Below are 6,000 nucleotides of genomic sequence, written 5' to 3'. Positions count from 1 at the left end.
AAGTAATCTGTCCAAGAACACAGAGTCAGAAATGACAGAAGTCCATCTATCTGAAAGCTACCAGTCCTTTAGAAAAATGTTATGCAAATAAAAGGAAGTTTGGGTGCCATTAGCAACTGGCAAAATAGTAATAATTAAAATGATAGCATAATTTGTGAAAATGGACAGCCTGGGCAGAAAGAGAAGTTATCCTTGGTGGAGGAGGCACCTTGTTAAAGGCAAGTGCAGGGACTAGATTGGTAGAATTGCTCATTTGTTTAGACTACAACAAAGAACAACTAAGGCTTTACCTTCTCTTCCTTTGTCACACTGTGCAGTGGTTTCACATTGCCTGAGGCAGGTCATTGGTTGTGGTTTGTAACAAAGAGTCATTTCCATGGTTCCCTTATGATTTCTAAAGACAATTATACATGTTTTTAAAGCTTGGCTGATTTTATTCATGGAATCCACCCAATAGTTAATAAATTACAGGTGGCCTTCTTTTTCTTGTATCAACATCTCACAGTTATGAAGTGTTGCATTCTGGAGTAGAAAGGTCTTTTTTAAGATGATATGCATCTATGGCAAGCCTGTTCAGAGTACCCAGCTGCAGGCTGCTGTTGCTAATGGGAACCAGGTATCCTCATGGTTCCTTGCTGGCCACAACCTTACAGAGGCCCCCAGGCCAGCACAGATACAGAATGGCAAATGGTCTCACCTCCAGCGTCATGGTCATTGGATGGTAGAGACAAATGCACTGATGGAGAGGGACTTGTAAGTAAATTTCCAGTAAATGTGGTTTGTTCTTTTGTATTTTTAGGACAGAATGAGTAATTCCCGTTAGGCACTACCTTCCCAAGAAAGGTATCCACAGAAGGTATAATACGTGAGCTGGATTTTTTAAGGAAAAGTGAAAATAATTCACCAGCTGGGAAGTTGGTTAAGGCCTAGGAGATGCAAACACATAGTATGGGAATGTTTTCAGCCTACACCTGATGAGTTGGGAAGAATATATGTATTTTTATGTGAGACTGTACTATTGACCAGTTTGTGTAGGGCTTTTTACAATGTTATATCAGGGTCATATTTCAAATTCTTGAAAATACCATATTTTCTTATATAGAAGAGTCCCAATTAATGTAAGCATTCATTTTTGTTTGACAGTTATGTATTTTTGCCAATTTTTCCTGTATTATAAACAAGGTTCCAAAGAATATCATTGTGTATATATTTCCATCTGATTTTCTAATAAGTTATATAGTATCTATTCCCAGAAGTATAAATTCTCAGCAAAGGGGAATGGAAATACAGGAACTTCTGGATGTTTTCTGACAAATTGCTTTTTAGAAAGATTGAATCATCTGACTTTCCAGCCAGTTACGTAACAGCACTGGTTTCACTAAACCATTTCCACTTTGAGGTATCAATTTTTTTAAATATTTTTTTTATTTTAGAGAGGAAGGAAGAGGGAGAGAAAAATAGAAACATCAATGATGAGAGAGAATCATTGATTGGCTGCCTCCTGCATGCCCCCTACTAAGGATCAAGTCCACAACCCAGGCATGTGCCCTTTGCTGGAATCAAACCTGGGACCCTTCAGTCTGCAGGCTGACACTTTAAACCAACTAGGGCTGAGGTATCAATTTTATCAAAACTTGCTCATGTAATTGAGGGTTTTTGGGTTTTTTTGTTTGTTTGTTTTTCTTTTAAAGGTCATTGCTTGAATTTGTATGTCTTTGAGAGTTTTCTTCCCAATGTAAAACAGTTCTTATTTGTTCATTGTGTGTAGTCACATCCCTTCTCAATTTCTATATTGCTTCCATCTACAGAATCTAGGGAGCAGGAAGTAGTACTGCCCAACATTTTGACCTAGTCAAAAGGTATGGGGAGAAGATGAAGAGGGGAGGGAATTTAATCCCCCAAATTCTGCCTGGTGTTAGAATAACTAAAATTTGGTGAGTCTGTTGCTTGGCACATCCCTGGTATGGAAGCAGAAGAATGAGAAAAGGAAAACTGATGGTGCTCTGCATTATAATCAAACTTTCTGCATTGCCTGTAGGAAGTCTCCTCTCATTTTCTGAGAAGTACTGTCTCCCAAAACTGAAGAATACATGTTTTTCAACTGTACTTAGAACGTTACAAAGCCAGACAATTACAGGCCAATATCCTTGATGAACATAGATGCAAACATTCCCAGCAAAATATTAGGGAACTGCACTCACAGTACATGAAAAGGAATACATACCATACCAGGTGGTTTCATACAGGTGAGCACATTGGGAAGAGGGCCATGGCAACGTGTAGATGCATGTTCTAGTGCCCACTGGTCTTGCTGGTTGTGAAAAGTCAATGTCCTTCATGTCTCCAGCCATGTTCAGAATGAGTGTCCATGCTGAATTCCCCTGCTAAGCCTGGCCCCACAGTTCTGGGACGACACCATTGGGCATTCATAATTGATAGATGCTTTCTCAGCAGACTTTGCTCTTGTGCTCTCTATGTGCTAAGATGAACCAGTATTTTTTCATCTCAGTCCTGTCGTTGTGTCCCTCAATTATCACTGATGCTTCACTTCTCTTATGCATGTGATGGGAGGTCTGAGAGCTGGAGACCCCCCTTGTTCTGGCTCCATTCATGCTGTGATTTCTCACCTCCTGAAAACTATTCTATTTGGGTGTCTTTCCAGCAGCTGGCTTCCTCCTGCTCTTTTTATTTCTGTTGTTTGCTTTACAAATTAAGAGAGAAAAAGTCTCTCCCTGTTTTTTATTTCTGTCATGGGGCTGGGGGCTGGGAGGAAGCTAGTTTTCAAAAATACCTTTGTAGATGCCCAGAAATTAGGAACTCTAAAGGGAACTGTTGAATTTGCTTTTAAGATTAAGTACACCAGAGATTGTACCTGCTGGGTTTCTGGGCTGTAAATAAATACTTAATGAGTGGTTATTTCACCAGGATTTTGCATACAGGCTCATTTGCTTCTGTGGAATTCTAAGTGAGACTCGGATTGAAATGATGGGTGAAGAAAGACGACAAACCCTGTATACTAAGCAAATGGTGTAGCCTCCCAAGGCCATCCACCATCTGCCAGCCAAGTGTCTAAATTGCTACAGCTCAAATCCCACTCCAGTAAACAACATTAACCAAAAGGTTCACTTTGCCGAATCATTTTCAAGTCCTGAAAAGTGGCCCACACTGACATTCCATGTGGCATGGGGGGGAGGGGGGGAGGACATCATTTTTAGCGAGCGGATTACCTGAGTTTCAGTAATTTGCAGAAAAGTGTGAGTTCTACAAATAATAAAATCACAGTAGATTCTGCTTATTGGGAATTTGCTCCTTCCTGGCCCTGGGCTAAGTAAGCACTTTACCAATATCATCTTGTTGACTTCTCAACATGATTTTTGAAGTAAATATAACATAGCCTCGTTTGGCAGAAGTGAGTGTTTGAGGACTTCAATGACTTAGCTAAACTTACACAGATGGGAAATGCTAGAACCAGGATTCAAACCCTGTCTTGCCTAAAACCCCAAACAATGTTCTGAACCAGCGATCTCTCCCAAGGCGAGACTGGACATCTGTCCTTCCTTAACTGCACACATATCCCCTGGGGAGCTTGTAAACACCAGAAACTCTTGGCTTCCCCCTGAGTGATTCTGAGGGTGTCAGATGTGAGCCACGAATTCTGACAGGGACCACAATATAGCCCCTCCTCTGTAATGACCCCTGGATTAGTATGAAAAGATTACAGAAATATTCCTTAGATTGTAGCTGCAGAAGAAAGACAGACCACTGAGATTGGAGTGAGAGACATAGGTTTCCATCGTTTGAGTAAACTGCTTGATAATATTCCTCAGTCATCATACCTGTCTTCTAGTATCTTCTAGGATTGTAATGAAGATCAGAAAAGATCATGTGGCAGGGAGAACACTGAAAATGGTGGTATGCTTTATACACACAGTTTATACATTTACCACTATTGTATTCTATTTCCTGTTCCCTGGGGAGAGCAAACTGTAGCGCTCTATCCAGAAAAAAAGTTGGAATCTATGTTTACTATTTTTTGTCCAAACTTCATCCTTACACCTAAACCTGCTGCCTTTGTTCCTAACAGCCAGCACTCGTGGCCCTTCTGAGACAACCGAGGCTGTTTTATCCTCAAAGGTCTACTTGTACAGAGAGAGGGCCTGACTGGCTTAGGCAGGGACAACTCTTGGGCATAATCTCCTTTGCAGGATCAAAACTATAGGATTCAATCTGAGATGGCACCCTTGCATAGTTTCCCCCACTTTTCTAACCCACCTTCTCGCTTCCCTACCGGTATCTCCTAGGAGCTCTTCCTCAATAAAGCTACTTGCACAGGAATCTTCACTTACCACTTACGATGGGCTCCTGGAGAAGCTAATCTCCAGGGTTTTGCCCCAAAATCTGAGGGCAGTGCTCTTCTCAGTAGGACCCATCAATATGGATACTTTCATTGCTTCCCCCTGTTTTTCCTTCTCCCCAAGAGTCCCTTTCTAGTTAGAAGTTGTGATAAAGTTATGGACTCTCAACCTGCTCAAAATTATTTTTCCTGCCTTTTAATTGATGAAAAGAACCTAGGGCTAGGCCAATGGGGAAGTTGATAATTGACCATCTCTTATGCTTAAAGTGGGAGGAAGGGGAAAATAGGAAAAACTGATGGGAGTGATAGTGATCAATGTTTTCAAATTATTATGCCTCGCTACTCAGTATCACAGCTGCTGTTTCGTTTTTATTCATTGTCAGTTTGCTTGTTACTCATTGGCTCTCACTGGCTGACATTTTGGAAATGAAGAATCCCAAAAGCTACTTCTGACCCCTTTCTCTTTTGTCTGCTCCTATTCTCTTTTCAGCAGCAAGCTAAAAGGCCCTAGCAATATGGGCTTCTGCCATCTGATGCCTTTGACTCTCTTATCCTGCACTGGACAGAACTGGCAGGGTGTGAGGGAAGTCAAGACTGAAATTACTAAATAAAATCTCTGAACACTTGGGAAGATTATAAACTTTTGAGGAACCAAATATTTTTCACAACATGGCTATTTCAGTGTGGCTCATTTATTCGAGCAACAATAGGACATTCTTGTTAAAATAAATAAATAAAATCCTGAACTCTTAGAGTCAGTGTATCCTTCTGCCTGGATAGTGAACATCTGTAGACCCCCAAATAGCTGAAAGAAACTATTTTAGGGAAAGTATTGACACATTGATCCTAAACTGAATGTTACCAGCTGCTTCAGATCACATATTTAGAATGAGTCTGTTTGTGTTGTTCTACAGTTCTGAGGAATAAAACCTGAATGGTTTTATCATCTTTCAAATATCAAAGTATCTTTATCTAGACAATTGTCCAAGGTTTCAAACCCAAGTTCCTACGGAGAGACAACACAGTAATACACCACAAAGGAAGTCACATTATTTTTGCACATCAGAACTCTCAGAAATAATTTGGGGTTTTAAAAAAAAAAATTGCAGAACTCAGGTGTGCAGAGTTTATTTCTGACAATAAAACACTTTGGGGCTTGTAACACTGAATTTTAAGATCTTTATATCTTTTTAAAAATTCCCCTGCATGTTAATATTATCCCTTTAAGATGACTTTCACTTATTGTTATTTTTTTCCCTCCAAAGGAGGGATTGGGGAGTAAGGGAGGTGGGTACCAGACAAATGATGTGCCTGAAACCAGAAAATGGGGGAAGAGGGGTCAACTGTGTTCATTCAAAATGGGCAGAGTATTCTGGTCCATTCTCACTGGGGTACACAGCACATATTCCTAAGGTCAAGCAAGTACAGAACTTCAAGCATGAATAATTAATAAGGATGTACAAGATGTCAGAACTCACATTCCCTGGATTTGCTAAGATACAGATAAATTGAAATGTGACAAAAACAAATTGTGTTTAATAACCCTTAAAGGCGTGATCCCTGAAGCATTCTGCATGGCTCTGGGTGCCCCTACTCCAACTTCTTCTATCTTAATTTATAGTTGACAAAGACTAGCAAGAAAAAAA

This window comes from Pipistrellus hanaki (genome assembly GCF_964339955.1).
Source record: "Pipistrellus hanaki genome assembly, chromosome: 17".
Taxonomy (NCBI): domain Eukaryota; kingdom Metazoa; phylum Chordata; class Mammalia; order Chiroptera; family Vespertilionidae; genus Pipistrellus; species Pipistrellus hanaki.
The sequence above is the reverse complement of the archived record's forward strand: the minus strand, read 5'-3'. Positions refer to the sequence as shown.